At 41.0% G+C, this 21,716-nt stretch overlaps 1 protein-coding gene across 2 annotated transcripts in view; it reads left to right on the top strand.

Annotated features, from left to right (window-relative positions):
- The window catches only part of LOC113406219 (E3 ubiquitin-protein ligase Midline-1), a 354,834-nt gene that overhangs the window by 299,782 nt on the left and 33,336 nt on the right, over positions 1-21,716 (top strand). The window lies entirely within an intron of this gene.

Genomic DNA, 21,716 nt, shown 5'->3' with positions numbered 1-21,716 from the left:
ATTCCTATGGCAACTCAGTGATATTCAGAGTATTTGTATTAAATATTAATTGTATTGTACAGGAAAGGTTTCACAATATTGGGATTTAGAACATTTCCTACACATATAGCAATCTAAGGGAAATCTGCTTTATTCACCAATATTACACTATGGAAAATTCCTGTAGAGAAGGATAGCCTTTCTACAGAATCTTTAAAACAACATTTAGAATCTAATAGAAATTACCTTGGTAGAATTCTATAAGATAGTTACCAAAGTCTATGGAAAGATACTATTCATTATTAAATGCTGCAGGGTTTTAGAGTAACACCTATAGAATCCTGTTGGTTTCATCCCTATACAATTCTATAGGAGTTTCTCATAGGATATTTTATTCTTGGTTTGATCTTGGTCTTTTCTGGTATGTAGATGTGGCATCTATCTTTTTTCCATAGGCTTCGATTCAGCAAGGTACCCAAGCTTGTGCCTAACTTTAAGCAAGTGACTATGGCTATTGAGTAGTCCTGTATGCATGTGCTAAGTATCTTGTTGGGTTGGGCCTCAGTATCTACTGTGGTATTTGGTTCTATCTTGGAAACAAAGACAAGGTACATCACTTCTTGTTTCACATGTTTAACTCTGGTAGAAAATTTTCCTAATGGGGATGAGATTATGGTGACACAAGACCTCCTCTCCATCAGGGGAACTACAACCAGCACTACTCAAAATGTGGATGGACCCTGCATATTTTAGGGTGGGTCTTCAGAGAAAGTCTATGCTTAAAAACGTTGCATCGGTGTAGCTACACCAATGCAGCAGCACAGCTGTAGCGCTTTAATGAAGATGCTCTAAGCCAGGGGTAGGCAACCTGTGGCACGCGTGCCAAAGGCAGCACATGAGCTGATTTTCAGTGGCACTCACACTGCCCGGGTCCTGGCCACCGGTCCGGGGGGCTCTGCATTTTAATTTAATTTGAAATGAAGCTTCTTAAACATTTTGAAACCTTATTTACTTTACATACAACAATAGTTTAGTTATATATTATAGACTTATAGAAAGAGACCTTCTAAAAATGTTAAAATGTATTACTGGCACGCGAAACCTTAAATTAGAGTGAATAAATGAAGACTCAGCACACCACTTCTGAAAGGTTGCCAACCCCTGCTCTAAGCTGATGGGAGAGAGCTCTCCCATCAGCCTAGTTAATCCAGTGAGGCAGTAGCTATATCAACGGGAGAAGCTCTCCTGCCAACATAGCACTGTCTACACAGGGAGTTAGGTCGGTGTAACTACGTCTCGCAGGGGTATGGATTTTTCACACCCCTGAGCGACATAGTTCTATATGGTCTGTAGTGTAGACCAGACCTCAGTTTTCTCTGTGTTCTTCAATATGCTACAAATGCTAAGCTTTCATAGGTTTTTTTTTTAAACAAACTCATTACACTGTAAAGATACAGCTGCCACACTGCAAACAGATGTGCTGCTGTCCCTTGATCTCAATTTTACAAACAATTCTCTCCAGACAAAAAGCAGCAGCGCAAAGTTGGGAACTCATTCCTTCCCCAGCCAGTTCATCTAATTAGCATATAAATTAGCTCAATATTAAGAGATGTGCCTGAATCACAATCCTGGATCCAAGCACCACTGAAATTTTGATAATTTTGTATCTGGCTATTAACTTAACAGCTGTCCCTATTTATCATAAAGGACTCAACTGTGACAGACTTGCAACATCTGGGACAAACCTTATGGAATAAAAATAAACTTTATTGAATTAGGATAAACCCTTCTGAATTAGGTTTAATACCTTTAGGATCCATGGTTTTAAAATGTAGTTGTATATGTGTTCTTGTGGAATTGTATGTAACTTCTCTTGAAGGAGGGGGATGCTAATGTAATTCCTCTGGTTATCAACCTCTTTGAAGCCACCCCCTGGAGAGGTTCACATATGCTAGTTCAAACTGGATTCTCCAGAAACCAACAGCCAAGGAAAGGATTTTTGGATAAATAGCCTGGTAGTAAATTGACTCACAGCCTTCTTTCTGATCCAGCAAATTGACAGGACCTCTGGTCCATGCAGAGCCCCAGTCCTTAGGGTAGAGTTGTAAGCACTAGACCTATTGAGACCCCGTGGGAGTGGGTGCTTGTTCTGAGCTGAAGCTCAGTGATTAACTGGTAACCATAAGGAAACCTCTTAGGTGAGGTGTTGAAGGACTGCTCCTGCCAGAGTCCATGTTAGGGTCCTGGTGCTGTCTGGTCACCTTATTAGCATGCACATAGGTTATTGGTTTTTTTTTTTTAAATGTTTTCTCCCTAGTGCTTTTACGTTAAGAATAAAATAGGCATGCATAAAAAGAGCTTTGTGGTAATTATAACTGTGGGCAGTCACACTGTTAGCTGTCTCTGAAGAGAAAGCAAGTAGGACTGCTTTGGCAACCTGTCTCTGCTGTGAACAACACAGTGATTGGAACTGTTCAGCCTGGAAATATCCCGGTCAGGAGGAAGAGATGCATGTCTCTGCCCAAGAGAGGTGATGGCCAGGGAGCCGGAAGCCTCAGAGTGGGTCCCCTTGGTGTACCATTTGTGTGTGTGTGGGGAGGAGGGGGGAATATAGGTGCAGTTGCCCAGAACTGTGACAACAACTAAAACTTTAGAGCTGAACACCCTAACCTTGAGAAGTTGAGATCTGGATCCAGATAAACACTTGATCCTGAGTCCATCTATACTATTTTTTGAGCACAGGCAACTGCTTTTTGTCTCTTTCTTTTAAATAAAAATAAATTACAAAAGTACAAAAGTCAAGTGAAACAAACCTTTTGTTAATGCAACATTAATGTTACAAAGTTAAAATGACAAAAAAGTCAAGAAAGGAAAAATGTAAGGTTCTACTAGCAATGTTAATTTTGCCATATTTCTTGTCTGACTCTACTGCTCCAGGCTTAGACAACCTGAACCTGCAATATGACACTCATATGTTTGAAGTGTTTACAGGATTGGGGCCTTAGCATTTTCTCTTTCAGTTTTTCTGGTTTCATATATTACTGATAATGTTGTAAAATGTATTCTGTAAAATATACACAGATATACTGTACTACATGCCCAATGCACTGTAAGAGTTGCTGCTGTATAATAAATTCACTATTGCCTAATTGTGTTTTTAATTTTGTAGTCTTATTGTTGCCTTAGGATTTTGTTAAACACACAGTTATTTTAAATAAGATAAGCCTTATATATCTTAAGGATATATCTTGTGCAAAAATATATATCCAAAAACAAGGAAGGGAGACAGTGGCATTGGAACAATTTGTATAGTGGAGGTGCTGAAAGCCATTGAACAAAGCTGTAAACCCTGTATATGATGGAAACCTCTTCAAGCCAGGGGATGCTTCCTCACCCCCAGCACCCTTAGTTCCAGCACCCAAAAGGGAGAAAAACTACTGTTCTTTGATTTTCGGTTTCAGAGTTTATTAAGATGTGCACAGGCTAAAAAACTTATTTAAACTACTCTTCATTTGATCTTATAAAATAATAATAAAGCTTAACATCTTAGCAGAGCATTTTGGTCCTCAAAAGAAAGTTTGTTAAATGTTACAAGAAAAATTAAATACACCTCTACCTCAATATACCGCTGTCCTCGGGAACCAAAAAATCTTACCGCGTTATAGGTGAAACCGCATTATATCGAACTTGCTTTGATCCGCTGGAGTGCGCAGCCCCGCCTCCCCGGAGCACTGCTTTACCGCGTTATATCTGAATTCGTCTTATATCGGGTCGTGTTATATCAGGGTAGAGGTGTATAACCAAACATGAATAGGGTGGTCCTTCTAGTTTTGCTTTTGGTATGTGGCAGACCTGATGATTCTGACAAAATGAAAATTGGCTATGGGCCTTCTGTAAAAAAAAAAAAAAAAAAAAAAAAAAAAAATTACCTGGTCTATAGGGGAGATATGTTGTAAATGTTTTATACATTGCCTGTGTTTATCATCCAGTGAAGTGATGTCAATGAACCCAAATGTTCACTGGTTCTGCTACTCATTACAAAGTTTAACTCCCCAGCAACTGATTTCACCATTGATGCATTATTTAGAGTTAGGGTGACCAAATGTCTCTATTTTAAAGGGACAGTCCTGATATTCAGGGCTTTGTCTTATATAGGTGCCTATTACCCCCTACCCTGATTTCTCATGTTTGCTATCTGGTCACCCTATTTAGAGAACACCCCTCGAGACAAAAGAACTGATGACTTAACCGTACTAAGGAACAAATCCAGTTCACCCTATGACTTAAGCATTACTTTAAAAACAAAAACCCAGAGATGCACTTCACTCCTAATTGACATGGGTAACCCTGGTGACTTCAACGTGAATACTCACATGAGTAAGGCAAGCAGAATTTGGCTCCAAATTAATAAAAAGGTCAGAAGACAATTTTAAAAAATCAATATAATTTTGGTGGGGATTGGGAGGGGAATGAGGCAGAGCTACCAAAAAAGTAGTTTTCATCTATTAGAGGGGTTCTCAAACTGGGGGTCAGGGGGTTGCGAGGTTATTACATGGGGGGGTCGTGAGCTGTCAGCCTACACCCCAAACCCCGCTTTGCCTCCAGCATTTATAGTGTTGTTAAATATATAAAAAGTGTTTTTCATTTATAAGGGGGTCGCACTCAGAGGCTTGCTATGTGAAAGGGGTCACCAGTATGAAAGTTTGAGAACCACTGATCTATAATATGAAGGTATAAGCCCTGATTCTGCAAACACTTAAGCACATTATTAACTTTACACATGTCACTATTCCCATTTGGGGTCACACATGGTAAATGTAATGTATTGCATGATCCTCTATGCACGTGCACATACACACACAGAGTCTTTTTTGGGAAGAGTTGTTTGGTTACACACACACTCTGATTTATAGCTGGTTTCACTCACTTTTCTGATTCATCCCCACCTGTTATTTTTAACTCATTCTGCACCCTCTTGTTTTTCATTCCTCACCTTTCCAGGAATCCAAAAGGCAGGTGTCCCGTGAAAGTTTTTCTATGCTTTTCAAGGAGAAACTGGTGTTAGGGGCACAGCTGGCTCCCAACCTGATCATTAGGCAACCCAGCATGTTCACTTGGACCCAATGAATCGCCCTCCCCCCCAAATGGTTGCATTTCCTAATTGGGCAGGGGAACCAGCAGTTTGCTACTTGAGCCTTGCAGCAACAGCACAGAGACTGCTCAGTGTGTACCATTTGGCTTCTGACTCCAGTTCTGACCTTTGGTTTGGCTCCTCGACCCTGACCCTGGCTTCACCCTTGGACTGTTACCTGTTTCCTGGATCTAAGCTTGTCATTACCTGACATATGTTTTAGGAAATTTGTTAAAACATTTATTATTTACTCAATAGACTGAAGCTGTTCCGGTCTGTTATGCACTAATGTAATTAGAACACAGCTGTAGAAGAATCTGAACAATGAGCTGTGATGGGGGAATATAGGTTTGGCCTGTAGACAACATTGTAACATCTGTGTCTTAGCCATTGTTTTTAGTCTACCAAATGTAATAGGCAAGATTTATGGATGCTATTGCAAAATTTATTTTTGTTTTTTCCAGTCAAAATCATTCTTTGGTTACATAAGGGAGGGAGGGGCATTTTTACATATTTGTATAACTCTGGAACTGCTGCACTCACTGTGTGCTGTTTATAATGGAAATGTTTGGATTCTAACTCAGCTATAAAAATCTTGCTGCAGGCTTAAACTCAGCAGACAAGGCCACAGTCAAAAGTGATTGTGTGTGTGTGTGTGTCAGAGTGGTCTTAATGGTCAAGTTATATAAACCCCTGAAAAAACAAGGGGGAATAATGATGGGCCCTTAACTCTGACAGCACAGATACTGCCACTATGATACAGGTCAGATGCCTCTCTACATCAGTGTAACAATAGCAGAGCAAAAGACAGGGAGAAAAGATGGCAAGCACTGTGGAAATCCTGCAGTCCCCTGGTCCAAAGAAAGGGCTTGATGGAAAGTCACAATTCAGGGGCTGAGGTACAGGATAGCATAGGAAAATAAATGTAGTTAAAATAATGAACATTCAAATATCTTGTCAGACTTCAGCCACTTAATCAAGGAGCTTCTTTGAGATGTACAGCAAAGTATGTCTCCCTTCTTTTTTCCATGAAATACGCTTAGAATTCCCCTTGTTTGTGGTCTAGGAAAAATTAGAACTATGCTGGCAGGGTGCTCCCCTGAGGACTCTTAAGCAATAAAAAGGCTCTGTTCATGGCAATAAAAATAATGCATACTGTGTCTTCATGAGCTGGCATCGTGCCAGTTCCTTTTATTTCTCATTCACAAACTGAAACTTGGGAGCACTGCATTCAGATCTCAGATTAGCTGTAGTCTTCTCTGCTTCTCAGCTCGTAGGAAGGTTTAGGTAGAAATCCTGTCTACAGAACATGTTGATAAGTACTTTAGTAAAGCAGCCCCTCTTTATCATCAGAGTTCTGACATACGCTGTTTATAATAAGGTACCTACTTCGGATTATGTTTACGTATGCTGAATATATTTGCATAATACCCAGTACAATAGAAAAAATAGATAAAATAATACACAGAGTTCATCCCTCACAACACAGCATTCAGTAATGGAATTTGAGGTGAGAGTTGATTATCTACCATTATATTGGTGGGGGAAAAAATCATACTTGGGAGGCAGTGAGGGAGTAGGAAAAAAGAAGGTAGGAGTGAGTTTATTAGGCTCATCACGAGAGGGAAAGGAGCTTCTCTTGGACACAGGAAGCCAGTGACAGAATTTAAGAAAAGTGGTGGCATAGTTGGAGTGATGGGAAGATTACTTTTACACCAGTGTTATGGGGAGACATAAGAGAAAAAGCTGGAAAATAGAAAGTTTCTGGTGAGACATGACCCAGGCCTGGACTAGGGATTTAGATGTGCAAACTCCTGCTAATTCCCCCTTGTCAGGAACTTGTCTTTGTGATTCCCATGCTGGTTCAGCCAGAAGTTGGGATTGTGATATATCATGGGAGGCATAGTCCAGCCAGAGAGCCCAGCCCAGAGAGGATGGTAGGGGCATAATGCACATGAACTACTGCTTCCCTGAGGCATGGAAAGCACATATTAATGTCTGGAGATTTCCATTACTTGCATCTGAAGAAGTGAGGTTCTTACCCACGAAAGCTTATGCTCCCAATACTTCTGTTAGTCTTAAAGGTGCCACAGGAATGAAATAGTTCATTTCGGTCAAGCAAACCAAGATGTGTTGATTTGGGTTGATCTGACATGAATATTTTGTTTTGATCTTCCCAACCGAAAACTGAAAAATTTCAGTAAAATTATTAGATATTGGTTAGGGGTTTTTTTTATATAGAAAATTCCTGAGCAGATCAAGCAATGTTTCTTAAGAATTGCATGTATCATTTCAGCTGGTTTCTCTTTCCTCTAATCCTTTTTCTGATTTTCTTATAAAGCAGTGAACAAATACTAAATGTTTTACTTTATTATTAAAACTAAGGTAGCTGCTAACAGCTACAAAAATATTTTTCCTCCCTCCCCCATCCCCTTTTAATTATAAGCAATTACTCAGCGTCTTTCTCACTTTCTTTCTTTAAGTCATAGAAGTAATTGAGATATGTATATTTTGGTGGATGAGCAGGAATAAATGACTTGAAGGAAATTGAGTTGGTGAGAGTAATTAGTGATCTCTTTAAGCTGTGCACAAACCCTTAAGGAAGGGTTTATGGCATTTGTTTCCTAAGACATTTGTTAATGAGTGATAGGTACTTTCTCCATTATTGTTGTTCAGATGAATTATGAACATGCTCTATCTTTGTTTTAGGAATCATGTTAGTACAGAGTTTGCTGTTACTGTGTGTCTCTCAAATAAGATATTTTTATTCAGATCACAAATGAATACTAGGCAGTAAACATCCCAAGTTTGAGGTTGCTTAAACCTCAACAACAACCAAAAAAAGGGCAAAAATACCTGTGGGTGACCACACTCTTCAAGGTCCAAGACAAATCACAGGGTATTCTCAAGCAGGGTACAAAAGTCCACAGAGTTTACTGAGGCAGTTCCCCACACACACCCTGCAACAGTCTCATTAGGCCCCTCAGGCCTGTCCCAGGCAGCACAGTACTCCTTTTTGTAGTAAAGCAAATAAATAGTTTCAAAAACAAACTCTGCAGTCCTGTGTGAAGTCTACCTTCTTCCAGAAACATTTCTACTAGACAGTCATTTTTTCCATTAATGCAGAAGTAGAGAGCTCACTAAGCCAGTCTGTGTATGAGGGAGGAATTGCAGATTTCCATTTTGTCAAATTCACTCTTTTGGCCACTAAAATAGTTACGGAATCCTTTTCTAATGTTACCTAATAATACCAACTCATCCAGCACCCCTAAAATACACAGGCGTGGAGAAAGAAAAATAGCAACATTTAAAGTTTTCAAAAGAGCACTGAATATAGTGTTCCAGAACACATTCATTTTTGACAGGTATAGAAGATGTGTGAAAGGTTGGCATGGGGCTGTTTGCACATCCAACATTCACTGCCTGTTGCTAATCAAGCCTTAAATGTTCTGGAGTCCAGTAATGCCTGTTTAATATCTTGTTCTGCGATAATTGCAAAGATAAGGAGCTTGAAGTATCTTTCACATTAACCCAGATATCCTGCCAGGTTTCTGTTGAGATAGTAAGGCCAAGATTTTTCCCATTTTTCTTTGAAACTGAGATTGAGAGGGTAATGCCAAGCATTAAGCCACCTATGAGTAATTCCTACAAAGTAACTTGTATTTCCATATTTCTTAACATGTTATTCTTGAGGTGAGAGTTGAAGCAGACCAATTGTCCCCTATCCTTGCATGAATCCTTGAGCATAGCCCCTGAAAGAAGGAATTGTGAGATAACGGTAGCTGATATTTGTTGTATATGTAGATCGAAGGAGGCCAATTTATCATCTTGGATTATATCTTTAATTTTTGGTAATCCTTTTCCTATCCAAATTGTTTTAAGCATGGAGTTGGCCTCGATCCTAAGACACAGGTTATCCCATAGTGGTACAAGAAGCAAATTAGTAAGATTGGATTTGATAATCATCTTAACACATTGCAGGATTCCCCGTGTAGCTGTAAAGATTGGATTTTCCCGTAAGGGTTTCAGTAGCCTCTTAAAGTATATAAAAGGGAACCATGTGGCATAGCTAAGCTTTTTTTAATCTCAAACCAGGCTAATGTTTGTATAGAACTACCGAAGGGGAACCATCCTACAATATGACACATCATAGAGATCCAGATCTGGCAACCCCATACCTCCAGTTTCCCAGGATTTTTAAAGTGTCTTGTGTGACAAGCATGGCTTTTTTTTTTTTTTTTTTTAATCTCATATAAATAGGCTTCTCATGCAATTTATACAAGCACAGAGCAAGGGAGAGAGCTTGAAAGGCAATAGGTGAATGATATAAGTCATCCTGGGACAGATCTTCATTTTGGCTATTTCTGTTCTCCCCAGTAAGGATAGAGGGGGGGGATGCTTCCTCTCCACATCCTTGGAAATTTCTTTTAATCTATAGTCCATATTTATAGAAACAATTTTGGGAAGATCAGGACAAATTTTAAATAAATAAGCGAATTCCTTGTTTATTTGAAATAGAAAATGTTGAAACTGAGAAGGATCTGGTCTTTGGAATAAATCACAAGCAGTTGATATAGCCAAGTTAATATGAAAACCAGAGATCTTTCAAAAAACATCAACTGCATTCAATAATGATGGGATTAATGAGGATGGATTCTTCCCAAAGATGTCATCAGTTTATAAACTGATTTTGTATTGTTTCCAGTTTAGAGTCATACCTTCAATGGCTGAATGCTGTGATGTGTGTACTTTGCCAGTGGCTCAAGAGTGAGATGAGAAAGAAGAGGTGAGAGGAGACAGCCCTGTCGTGTCTCTTGACTAGAATCAAATATATAAGGCTTGATAGAATTGCTTAAATTGATTATTTATATCTATTGGTTCAAGGATGGCACGAGAGTCTTCTTGTAATAGTAAGAAAAAAATAATGTTGTTGGCTAGTTCCATCTTGCCAAGTAGTTTACCTGCTTTATCTCCCCATTCATAATATCTTTGACCCTGTTGAGGGCAAATTCGACTCGGCTGGATAAGCATTCATTATATTTATATTTGGCATTTATTAGAGAACTTAGGAGGTTTTCATTATTTCAGTCAGTCTTATGCCCTTCTCTGCAACTCATCTATTTTCTTATCCAGAGAGCTAGTAATTTGAGCCTCTCTCCTTTTGAGAGGCATACTTTATCCATTCATCGCTCACAGTAGCTTTTAGAGCTTCCTGAAAGATGGTATCTGAGGTAAATGAGTGCTTATTTTCTTTTCTGAAGTTAGAAATGACTGAATCAACTGTGGAACAAAATTTTGCATCTTTTAGTAGCAGAGCATTCAGCTTCCTCCGAGACTATTTTAATGATGTGTAACCAGTATCTATGGTAGATATTAAGGCTGTCAATTAATCACTGTTAACTCAAGCAATTATCTCAAATCAAATTACCTCGATAAAAAAATTAATCCTGATTAATCACAGTTAAACAATAATAGAATACCAATTGAAATTTATTATAAATATTTTTGGATGTTTTTCTACATTTTTCAAATACCCAAAAGATACCTGGTTTGCCTGTTGTTGTGCTTTGAGGACTCACAAGTCACAGGATATTTGACTGAAAAGCAATCAATGAAGGTCTCTTCAGGCCTGAAGGAAACAGGTACCAGAACACACCAGGCGATGGACAAAAAATTAAAATCCATGAGCACCCCCATCAAGTAGACATGTGACATTCAAAACCAGCAGGGAGGAGACCCAGGCACCAAAGACCCTGCGCTGAAGTCAACATAATTGGCACTGAAGACATAGTATCATAGAACTGGAAGGGACCTCGAGAGTCATCTAGTCAAGTCCCCTGCACTCATAACAGAACTAAGTATTATCTAAACCATCCCTGACAGGTGTTTGTCTAACCTCCTCTTAAAAATCTCCAATGATGAAGATTCCACAACCTTCCTAGGCAATTTATTCCAGTGCTTAACCACCCTGACATTTAGGAAGTTTTTTCTTAATATCCAACCTAAACCTCCCTTGCTGCAATTTAAGCCTATTGCTTCTTGTTCTATCCTCAGAGGTTAAGAAGAACAACTTTTTCTCCGTTCTCCTTGTAACAACCTTTTATATACTTGAAAACTGTTATCATGTCCCCTCTGAGTCTCCTCTTTTCCATCATCTGCTCGTAAGCCAACACTATTGGCATTGAAGCAGGTGCCATGTCCAGCAGCAAGAGAGGCTGCCCTGAGAATTAAGTCAGAGACTGTAGGCAGAGCTCAATGTCTTTGCAGAGGGAAGACCTCACATGGCCTCCAGGAAGAAAGCCACTAAGCCCCAAATGGAGTCGAGGGCTAGTAACAAGGAGACACCTATCATCTCTTCACAGAGGGAAACTTCCCTACTGCTGACTGCACAAGTACTGATGTCAGTGTCAATATTGTCAGTGTCATTGTTGCCACCAGACGTGTCCCTGGAGGAATCCAGAAGGACCTCAGTTCTGAGACAATTACTGGTACTGATGTGCAGACCCAGTGTACCTTTGCACTGCCTCTAAAGGGAAATCTACTCGTCCTGTCTATCACAGTGGCACACGTTCTTGCCTCCTTCCAGTAGAGAACCCTCTTTCCTGAGATCCACGGGTGAGACCACAGAAAGAACCAAGTGGCTTTCCTTACAGACCTCAGCCATAACCACATTGGAAATGACACTGGACTAGCCAGTGCCAGACCAGCCAGCCATATCCATATAGCATGCCATCATGACTTTATTGGGCTAAGTCGGGTCTACCCCCACACACACTTCCAGGAGTCAATCTCCATTCCATTCCAGAAAGAAGCCGAGATTGTACTCACAAATGGCATCCCTAGCTAAACCACTGACACTGGGCAGAAGAGAATGCCAAGAACTGTCAGATATGGGACCTGAGGAGAAACAGCAATAACATCCTGCCTCACCATCCAAGGACTTTTACTGTTCACCCCCTGATGAAGCAGGGACTCTATCAGTGCCAGTTGACTTCCTGTCATTACAAGAATTACTTTATAAGAATCGCAGATACCAGAAATATACCTGTCTGTCATACAAGAAAAATCTCATCAGTTGTTTGACATGCTGGCAACTTCAGGCCCAGCTAGAATTGCCCTTCCAATAAATGAAGGACTGCTAAGGTCCTGGGCAAACACCTGCCACGACTATGATCCTAGGAACACCACAGCGCCAGATGGCAAGGGTTCCCTGATATGTAACCATAAAACTCAGTTGGCCTGACCAGCTCCCTGCAACTTGCACGCTGTTGTCATAATATTTAAAACATGTCTTGGAATATCATTGAAAACTAAGAACATGATGGCCACTGATATTACTATGAAATGTATGTAACAATGCTACATGTGAAATTATGGATACTCACTGATTTTATGTTCTGAAGTCTGCAAAAGGAGGCAAAACATTTTTCCAGACTAAGGAGAAAGGCAAACACCACTTTGCCTCAATTGCAAATTGAACTAGGCATGATCAGGGACTGGAACAATAGGCTACTTATTTGCATCAGAGATTGTAGGAAAATCGTTTGCATTGGGGAAAAAAAATCACAGGAGACTGCAAAATTAGCATGGTGTCAGCTCCCTGGTGGACATACAAAGCTGAACCCCCAGGATAGCTTTCTTACTTTGAAGACAAAGAAACTTTGGGGATAAAGGAACTGCTGAAAGCCTCTGGGATATCCATCACCTGGGAGAACAAAGAAGCCAGTGCTTTGTATCTAAGCTGGGTCACCCTGCTAAACAACTTGGAGAATGTGACAACTTGGTGTGAGTAAGAAACTGTTAGGCAAAACTGGATCTTGCTAGAATCAAGTTCTAGACACTAGAAAGCATGTTGTTATTGTTGTGTGTGTAATCCTTTCATATCTTGTTCACTCTTGCTTGAAATCACTTAAATCTATGCTCTTTGTTACTAAATTTATTCTTAGTTTTACTACAAACCATCTCAGTGCTGTGTATTAAGGTGGAGTGTATCACCCCAGTTATTCTAACAAACTGTTGTATGTACTGGCTCTTTGGATGGAGTGAACTTGGTGTTACCTCCGCGCGTGTCTGTTAGAAGGACTGGACACTGCAGTGGAGATTATTTTGGGGAGACTCGGGACTGGAAGTGTTGTTGGGGTCACTCTGTGAAGAGTAAGTGGGCTAGTGAGATCATTGTGCTGTGAGCATTCCGCTGGAGTGAGCGCTCTGGGACAAAGCTGCACAGCACATTTTAGGGCAGGTGGTAACAGAACCCCTTACTAGTCTGAGTGAACCCCCAAAGCATCACAACCATCCACCACAATACGGTTGAAGAAGAGGTACCAAGTCACTCAAACAAGGGTCTGAGTACTTCTGTGCCCACCCCAGCCCAAACTCCTCAGCCATGTCAGCAGTGCAGGAGAAATCCAAGTCCAACAAAATCACCCCGAAGGATAAGGGCCCAGAAAGCTGGATTATTCATGAGGATTATTCATGAGGATATCGTATTCCTCTGCCTCCCTTCAGCTACAGGTGCAAAAGTATCAAAACTATCAGGCCCATCTGGCTTTTTTCTTTTTTTTTTTTGCGCCTGGGAGAGGGTGACACGCTTTCTGTTAAAGCTCCCACCTGATAACAGCCAAAAGCTCAAAGAGAGAATCAGAGAGGGACAGTTAGTAGCCAAAATGCTCCACAATGCTTCAGACACCGTGGCCAGATCCATGGAGGAGATGACGTAAAGAGCTTCCTAGCTTCAGACATCAGGTATTCCCAGAGAAGTGCAAGCCCTTTGAAGGCATGGACTGATTCAGCGAGCACAGAGATAACCCTGTACACTGCTTAAAGACTAAGGCTATCTTCAGTTGTGCCAAGTTTATGGTGGCTCAACTAGCAGAGGCCCTCTTAGGCAGACTGGACATCTGGCTATTTTAGAAGTTTTCAGGACCTCCTCTAGTTCCTTCAATGTCTGATGGTGGCGGTGGCAGGGGATGAGGCTAGTGGGGCTGCCAAGTGGAAGAGGGCAGCTGCCAGATGGGGCTCCGAGGAGCAGGCTGCCAGGGAAGTGTTCCTGCCTTCTCCCCAGCTGCTCCCCACCCATGGCACAGGTAAGATTGTGGCAATGGCTCAGAGCTTCTCCTGGTGGCACTGCCAGCACTGGTGGGACTTCAGCCCCACATAGGCTCTGCTGCCTGGGCAGCTCCTGGCCTCTGCTCCAGATGCCACTTCAATGGCAAGAAGCTAATCTGAAAAGGTGTGGGGGGCAGACTGGGAGATGTGGGGTTTGCTGGGAGCCAGACAGGAGGTGCAGACTGGGATGGCAGAGTGTAGGGGACCAAGCAGGGGGTGCCTGGGTCTCATTCTGGTTGAGCTGAGCAGCTCCAGGGGATGGGTTGCAGGGGGCACCCATCCCTGGGCAGGGGATGCGGAGGCCAGGGGAGGGTTGAGGAGGAAGGATGGGGAGAAGGTCCCCAGCCCCAAGGGTAAAGTGGGAGGCTAGAGGATGAGTAAGCTGGTGAGGGGGGCCTTGACCTATTCTTGGATCAGGGCCCTCCAGGGCTTTGTTACAGGACTGAGTGGGATCAAAATTCCTTAAGGGCCTCCTGCATACTTGCCCACCTGTTAGAGAACTTACTCAACATTATTGTCCTAAAATTCATAGAACCTCCTTTTAGGCAGCTGCTGGATTGCTCAGCATATCATCCTACCCTCAAGAGGGTTTTTCTGGTTGCTCTCTCCGTGGCACTGAGGGTCAGTGAGTTTGAAGCCTTCGTGGCTTAGACTCCTCACACATCCTTTCATAGGGACAAGGCAGTGTTCAGACCACACCCTACATCCCGGTGGTCTCAGACTTTCACCTAAAATCAGTCAATTTACTGGCCTTCTTCCCCAAACCACACTCAATACAGGAAGAAAAGAAGCTAACATGCTTTGGGCATTTCAAGAGCCTGGCTCTATTATGTTAACAAGACCATACCTTTTAGACTATCTCTCCACCTCTTTGTGGCCATATCTGGCTCATTGAAAGGTCAAGTCAGAATCCCTGAACATGTACTGTGTTGTATATCTGCCATCTATCAGTTAGCTGGCAAGACCTCTCCCTCTGAATGTCAAGGCACAACCCGACAGCATCTTCAGCCTGCTTCAGAAATCTCTGAGATCTGCAAGGCAGCAACATGGAGTAACCCTCTGATATTTGTTCGACGTCATTACCTTGACATGGCAACCAGCCATCTGATGCGAAGCTTGGGAAAGCCATTCTTTTATCATCATTTGATGAATGCAGCAGAAACTTCTCATTCCCACCCTCCTGAGTTCATACTGGTACTGTTTGCCAGTCACCTACAGTGGGATCCACACTAGCATTTGAAGAAAGAATAGGTTATTTGCCTATTGTGTGACTGGTTCTTTAAGATGTTGTAGTCTGTATGGATCCCACAACCTATTCTCTGTACAAAATCTTCAGCAACAAAGGCTTTGAATTGCAAAGGAACATGAGGAGGTACAGGGCTTGTGTGTGGCCCCAATGGACACTGCTATTCAAAGACTCCTATTTTGAGCACACCAGGGGCACGTGCAGTTACAGTGAGTTCCACACTGACTACATCTCAAAGAAGCACAGTTACTGTCGTGTGAGTAACCATTTTTTAGTTTTCCTTCTGATCCTGAAAAAAAACACACACCACTATCTATGCCTCAGCTGCTGCCACATATGTGGTTATAGAAAACAACAAAATAACTCTTCTAGCCTCATTTTCATCAAATCTAGTGTTTATTTTGTTTACAGTCAAAGGCATACACATGTCTGGAACGTAATGGCACTGTGATTTTCGTGGTCTTTATCAGAATATTCCAAACACCCTTGATGTGAAGGCTTTTTTGCTGGAAATCTTACAAGAATAGACGTTTCATGAGATTTCTGATCTTTTTAAATTTTGATTGGGTTGGAAATATTTGATGACAGCCTTTTTCATGTTGCTTAGTCACTTATCAATCTGCTCCCAATAGTGGTGCAGAAGCATGTAAAATGACAATATTTTAAAAACTAACACAGACACTTTCCAAGCTCAGAAAAAGTTTGATTGGATTTTCTCTTCAGGCAGATGTTGGTGTCATTTGACCCAAACTGGTTCAACTACCCTGGCTTAATGGAGACGTCGTTCACAAAATTCTTAGGTAGCCTGTATACGTTGGTTTATTTTTGTACTGACCTTTTTTTAAACCTGCTCTGAAACTGTCTCTAAATCCAGATTTCCTGGTTAGAGAAAAATGTCGATAAGACTTAGAAAACAAACAAAAAAAACAAAGCCTGTGGCACACTTGAAATGGGAGATGACCGTTCCTTTCTCCAGCCCCAATTTAGAATAAAGTTGTAGATCTATTCGGAGGGCAAGCTGATTAATATCACATATTTCCAAAGGCACAATTTGTCATAATTGATAAAATCAGTGTTGCATTCAGACTAGAAAAAAATCTGAAAGCGTTTTATTCCAATTTTCTAGAGAATGCTAGTTTATGCCTCACATAGTATCAGACAGACATAAAAGGGAAGAAGTTTGACCTCACAGCACACATCCAGTCTCATCATCCAAAGATGGAAACGAGAAGAAAATGCCTTTTTGTTGCTGATTATCATTCATTATCCCTTGTATTTCCATTACATTGTTCTCATGTGTTGGTGTCTCAGTGCATTGATAAGATGATAATTTTTATACCATGAGCTAATTGTCCTATTTGGATAAGTTTAAAAACAAGTTCTTAAAATGGACTTTAAGAAATGTTTTAGAAAAATAGATAATTTACACACTAAGCCATTAAGGAAATTGAGGGACATAGTCTCTTTTGATGGTTATGGAAATATTGTATGGGCACAAATAAAGAATAACATTGGGAAACTGAATTACAATGATATCAATTGTTTTATGAAAACGATTCACTCAGCTATATTTTTTTTTTTAAGCCTAGTCTCAAGCTATGATAATGGTTAGGCTTCTGGTGTTCTGAGACCACTCTGCTGATCATGCTGACTAATATTGTCTCAGTTTCCTTGTACTCTCAGTCTGTCTGTTGTTTCTTGTCTTGTACTTAGATTGTCAGTGCCTCATGACAGGGACCATGTTTCTGACAGGAGGGCTCCTATGCAGACCCAACCACAAGTTAAAGCTGCCAACCTCTGATGAACTCCAGAGGGAGAGCTGTGCTCCCATGAGGCAAATCTTGCTAGGAGACCACAAAACACTTTTGGCTCAGAGATGTGAATTACACAAGTGCTAGTAGGTGTGAGGTTAGCCCTGTGAGTTCACTCTTTGCCAAATTAAGGTTGAGCTAGCAGCAGAAGATTGGCTGTAATTGAGTTGCCCATTGTGTTATAATTTGGCGATTTACCAAACATCTGCTAAGGACTTTGAAACCACCACAACCATTTTGCTTATGACCTAAACCACAATTTGACTAAGTCTCTGAATAGCAAGTCTAGGCAGCCTCTCAGAGAGCAGAACTCTTTCCAAGACAGTTCTCAGTTGTAGGAGAACTAAAACAGCTGCCCTAATTTCTCCCATTGCTCTGAGGAGCACCCATTTTTCTCTACATTCCCACTCACTTTGAAGCTCAGCCTAGCAGTCATCTTTCTATTTGGAAAAGATTTGAGGTGCTCCCTGAAGAGCCCGTTAGTCAGCAAGATGGATCACTGTATTGAGGCAACATGGGACAACCCTGTTTCTTGAGGGGCCTGGGTGTGTTGCAACTTACTTCTAAAGCATTCCTAACTCCTACCAGATCACAGAGCAAGAAAGAGACCTCTGGCTACTGTGACCACTCACTGATGGAAACACAGGCCACTACTGTTACCTTGTCCTTCCATCCTATCCTCCACCCCAACCCCCGTTTGTTTAGTTTATTTTACCTGTCGCACATTTTCTACATCTTAGATTGGGAGAACTGTCTTCCAGTTATCAGTTTGTATAGAGCCTGTTTAGAGTCCTTAAGCAGTGCAGAAATAAAAATGATTATTTCGTTATGATAATAATAATAGGACTAGAGTCAGACCTTGTCTCTTTTATGGCAGCAGAGAACAATATCGTGTAGCCAAAGCACAAAGCCATACCAGTCTGTTTTAAGTACATTTCTTAGTATATGTTGTAAAATGATATTTTAAGGCTAGAAAATATTAGGTTGAAAGTAACAGTTAAGGCCCCAATTCAGCAGGGTATGTAGGCTCAGACATAACTTTTTAAGTTCATGAGTAGTCCCATTGGCTTCACTGGTACTTAAAGTCAGTTAGGCATGTGCTTAATTAAGTACCATGTAGTGAATAGGCCCTATGTAGCCTGCAAATATGATAAGATAATGTATCAATATTTCAGAAAGGGGATCAGAAAAACATAGAAAATGAACTAGCATTTTTAATAGTCTTGGACATGTTTTCCAAAAATTTTGAAATACATTTTCCACTTTAATAATTTTGTATAAGCTATAAAAATTGGATATGTGTTCAAAAGAATTTTAAAATTTTTCTAGTTTCAAAGAAAAGAGAAATCTGTGTTCATTGAGTAAGGGATCAAAAAGGAAAAGTTTTGGAACCATTTTATTATTCATATAATTTTGGTGGATGCATGTTAATTTTTTCCCCTGTCTTAAACAAACTTGGCACTAAATAAAACATTGTTGGCTATATTTAGCCCTAGTGTGACTCCCCTGATGTCTGGAGAGTTACACTATAGATGAATTTGGTCCTATAGGCTAATTTAATCAGGGATATAAATGGTGATAGAAATTACACATTGAGTGGAAGCTAGTCAGAAATCCTGTTTAAGCGATAAAGTAATTAATCTAAGCACCAGCCAACCATGACGTAAGTGAGCATTGACATAAAAAAATTGCACCCTTTTATACCAAGATTGAGTTTTACCCTAATTTGCACCAGTTTAGGATTCCTTGCTTTGTCAAAAGGAATTTCAATCCATCTAGTCAACTAGAAGTCAGAAGGGCAGGGTTGTGATTAGAAAATAGTACAATTGGTTAAAAGCAATTCTGCAGAGGTGCAGGATGACAAAAGTGACCAGTAGGAACATGCGTCAGGAGACCAGGTGGTCATGCCTAGTGGTCAGAGCCAAAGTCAAAACCAAATCCAAGGGTCAAGACAAAGTCAGAACCAGGAACCAAGGCCAAGGGTCAGAACTGTAGTCAGAGTCCAAATGCCAGAGCCAAGGGTAAAGACTGAGTCAGAGCCAGGAATCAGAGCCAAGGGTGAGAAATGGATTACCAGGAGTCAGGGAAAGCAGGGTTGGTTCCAAGGCAGCAGCAAGGCTGGAACTGGACTGGAATGCAGCCAGGTGCAGGGCAGGGTCCAGGCTTGGAGCAAGGCAGGAACAGGACTTGGAGTGAGGCGAGCACATGGAGGCAGAGAAGCTGCAGACAGGGGCATTAAGTAGCCACAAAACCTCTGCAGCTGCTGGCCTTAAGGGCAAGCCACCTGACTGCCTGAGCCAATCATGGCTCTGCTGTGGCCCAGTTGCATTGACTGACAGCCTGACAACTGAGCAGGCAGAGCTGTGGGCGCTCGTTTCTGACAGCAAGTAAAACCGATTATTGTTATTAACATCTCTAATGCACACACCATTGAAAACAGGCCCACATCTCCACTTCACCTATGTCAGGGCAGACATCTCCAGCACTCAGCAGCACCACTTAGGCCCCCTCCTCCAGGGTTATTGGACCAAACAGCATTTCAGGATTGAAAATACATTTAAGTATTATAAACCTCTATTAATGTTTAAGCCTATGGTATAAAGTGGCTAAACCTTGATTGTTCTGGTAATAAAATCTGGGTTTTGTACCCTACAGTTAGGCTGAGGGGCATAAAGGCTGTTCACATAAGAGGGAACTTTGTAAAATTGGCCCTGATCCAATAACGTGTTTAAGCACCTGCTTAAATTTAAGTACAAGGGACTATTAATGTGCTTAAAGGTCGATACATGTTTAAATGCTTTGCTGGACTAGGGTCCTTTTTGTAATCTTCAGGCAAGGAGCTGTCAGTTTACTTGTCTGTAAATTTCATTCTTGTTGCACTGTATAAATACTATAATATAAAGATGAGATTCATAGATTCATATGATTCATAGATTCATAGATTCTAGGACTGGAAGGGACCTCGAGAGGTCATCGAGTCCAGTCCCCTGCCCGCATGGCAGGACCAAATACTGTCTAGACCATCCCTGATAGACATTTATCTAACCTACTCTTAAATATCTCCAGAGATGGAGATTCCACAACCTCCCTAGGCAATTTATTCCAGTGTTTAACCACCCTGACAGTTAGGAACTTTTTCCTAATGTCCAACCTAGACCTCCCTTGCTGCAGTTTAAGCCCATTGCTTCTTGTTCTATCCTCAGAGGCTAAGGTGAACAAGTTTTCTCCCTCCTCCTTATGACACCCTTTTTGATACCTGAAAACTGCTATCATGTCCCCTCTCAGTCTTCTCTTTTCCAAACTAAACAAACCCAATTCTTTCAGCCTTCCTTCATAGGTCATGTTCTCAAGACCTTTAATCATTCTTGTTGCTCTTCTCTGGACCCTTTCCAATTTCTCCACATCTTTCTTGAAATGCGGTGCCCAGAACTGGACACAATACTCCAGCTGAGGCCTAACCAGCGCAGAGTAGAGCAGAAGAATGACTTCTCGTGTCTTGCTCACAACACACCTGTTAATACATCCCAGAATCACGTTTGCTTTTTTTGCAACAGCATCACACTGTTGACTCATATTTAGCTTGTGGTCCACTATAACCCCTAGATCCCTTTCTGCCGTACTCCTTCCTAGACAGTCTCTTCCCATTCTGTATGTGTGAAACTGATTTTTCCTTCCCAAGTGGAGCACTTTGCAACAGCCTACCCTCCATTTCCTTAAGCATTGTGTTCTATAGTTTAAAATTCAAGCATTATAAAGAACAATGTCTACACTGTATATTCCTTCCGTCAACTAGTGATACACTCTGAAACAACCATTGTTATACTTCTGGTTTCTCGTATGTAGAATATATAAAAAAGAGCTGCTTGAAAAGTGGTATTCTTCCCACCCAACCCCCTTGGAAAATTTTGACTTTAAACTGAAAAACTGAAAATCCAAAAACTTTTTGACTGAAATAAAAGAAAAGAAAAAACCTTTTCTGTTTTTTGGGGCACTTGGGGTGGGTTTTTTTTTGTTTGTTTGTTTACACAAAGTTGAAATTTTGCAGAGAGAGCAAACATTTTCCATGGACATTTTTTATGTTCCTCCCTGCCCCCCCCCCAATCACCATCATCACCACCAGTTTTCCATTAAAAAACAGTTTTGACAAAAAAAAATTTGACCAACCCTGAGACCTCTCTCTCGCTCTCGTTCTCTCTCTGTGTATAATCACAATTGTTTTAACACTATTTTGTTACTGAGAAGAATGAGAAGAATCTCAAACACACCTAATATTAAATCATTGATCTTTTTCATGGGCTGTTGTGTATAAGCCGTGGTAATAAGCTACATAAGTGTTCTTTATTTGAACCCTACTTAGGGCTTGATACTGTGAGGGCTAAGCACCCAGTGAAGGATGGTGCGGGCACTCAACGCTCACTGATGTCAACTAGAGTTAAGGTTA

This window comes from Terrapene carolina, unplaced genomic scaffold (assembly GCF_002925995.2).
Source record: "Terrapene carolina triunguis isolate 2854851 unplaced genomic scaffold, T_m_triunguis-2.0 Scaffold23, whole genome shotgun sequence".
NCBI lineage: Eukaryota > Metazoa > Chordata > Testudines > Emydidae > Terrapene > Terrapene triunguis.
This window is presented reverse-complemented; position numbering and strand designations above follow the sequence as displayed.